The sequence below is a fragment of the Bactrocera latifrons genome, unplaced genomic scaffold (genome assembly GCF_001853355.1).
Source record: "Bactrocera latifrons isolate USDA-ARS-PBARC rearing strain unplaced genomic scaffold, ASM185335v1 scaffold_726, whole genome shotgun sequence".
Lineage (NCBI taxonomy): Eukaryota > Metazoa > Arthropoda > Insecta > Diptera > Tephritidae > Bactrocera > Bactrocera latifrons.
Genome location: NW_017537408.1, coordinates 56,483 through 58,304, shown reverse-complemented (window position 1 = coordinate 58,304; position 1,822 = coordinate 56,483).

The window sequence follows — 1,822 nt, the reverse complement described above, 5'->3', positions numbered from 1 at the left end:
TCTTCATTCACACATTTTCGCTCTAATTCCAATTAATCCTTCTGTTTTCGCTGCTGTCCCACTCTTTCTTTCTTAACTCTTGCATAGCTATAGCTGCCCACGCTCTCATTCTGTTCCAGACTACCTTCGATTCGATCATGTAAGGCACTATATTCTCCGGAGTCACGCGATCGTTTATCACACTCTCTATTTCTAGTCTTTCTTTTTCATATTTATCGCAGGGAAAGAATATATCGTCACCTGAAATGCAAAAGAACGTAACATTTTCGGAAATTTACAGAGGCATGAATGAAACGCAAAATAAAATGGAACAAGAGTGCAAAAAAATTTGTAATATGAGTTAAAACTGGTTTATCTCTGAGCGCAGAACCTGAAAATGTTGAACATATGTAATATTATGTATGTAATTTGAAGTAGTGAAGAGTAATCAATAAGACACTAATAATTTCGAATTTTTTGATGATACGTTATTTTGCATTTCAGGTGACGATTTATAATGCATTTTCATTACTTTTGCTGCAGAAGGAGCAATTTGCAAAGTGTAATGTCCGTATTTGTATATATATTCTCTATAACATCCATGACCTGTTAAAAACTGGGTAAGGTAAAAATCAGTTTCCTCATATTTCCGTTCTATCCATGGTTGTATGCTTCATGGTTGTATGCTTCTAATAAGCCTGTGCGTTCATCTCCCCGTAGTTGCTTCGTCCCATCGTTTCTGCCATTTGATTAGGCTCCTTTGTCTTTCCTGCTTCCGCTCTTCATTCGTTAAGTGATTGCCAGTGCTGGAGTGTTTTGTCGAATACCCGCTTAATTTCCATGGCCATTACTTTTGGTGGCATGAGGCCTGATATGACTCTAGCCGCCTGATGTGATACAGTGCGGTAGGCACATGCAACTCTGATTGCATTCAGTCGTACTATTGATTTCGCCTTTTCTGCGTATGTTTTCTGCTGCAGTGCTATCTCCCATATGGGTGCAGTATACATAAGTATAGACTGACTCACTTTTGCCAAGGATCCTCCAAGAGGATTCGTCTACTCTGATTTGGTCCACCAATGTTAGCCACTATCCTCGTTAACGCTGCCGTTACCCTAGACGCTTCTTCACAGGTTTTTTCTATATGCGTCTAGTAACTTATCCTCGAGTCCATCATCACTCGTAGATATCTCAAAGATTTCTGTGTGGCAATGGTATATCAGTCAATATTAAGGGTGGCGACCTCTAATTTCTTTCTGGATGTGATTAGGCCAAAAGACGGAAGGGCCAGCTAGTTGAAGCTTTGTTAGCACAAGTCACCGCGATGTCATCCGCGTATCCGATTATTTGCACCTGCGGATAATGGTAATAGCTTTACTTGCGATGTTCGTAAGTTCTTTATTCGCGTCAATTGTTGACCTGTGTCTGCGAAATCAGTATTGATTATCGGCCAGTCCTGGTTTGTTTGGTTTTTGTATTAGCACCAAACGTTGCATTTTCCAAATTTTTGGAAACAAGCCCTCTCGTAAGCACTTTGCGCACAGTCTTGTGAACGGGTCAGTCTTGTGTTTAATGGCTATCTTTAGGGAATTGTTAGGCATGCCGTTTAGCGCTGTTGCCTTGTTATTGGCAAACCTTTCTGTTGCCTCTACAACCTCTTTGTCAATGACTGGCGTAGGTATTGTTCCGTTTTCTTCTAAACGATTCTTGTGACGGTTGCGCGTTTGGGACAGCTTGGGGCTTGGTCTGAGTGTCACCGGACGTTTGTCATCACTATCCTGTAGGCAACATCCCATGGATTTTCGTCTATTTATTTATTTAGTTTATTGCACAGTTCTTTGAA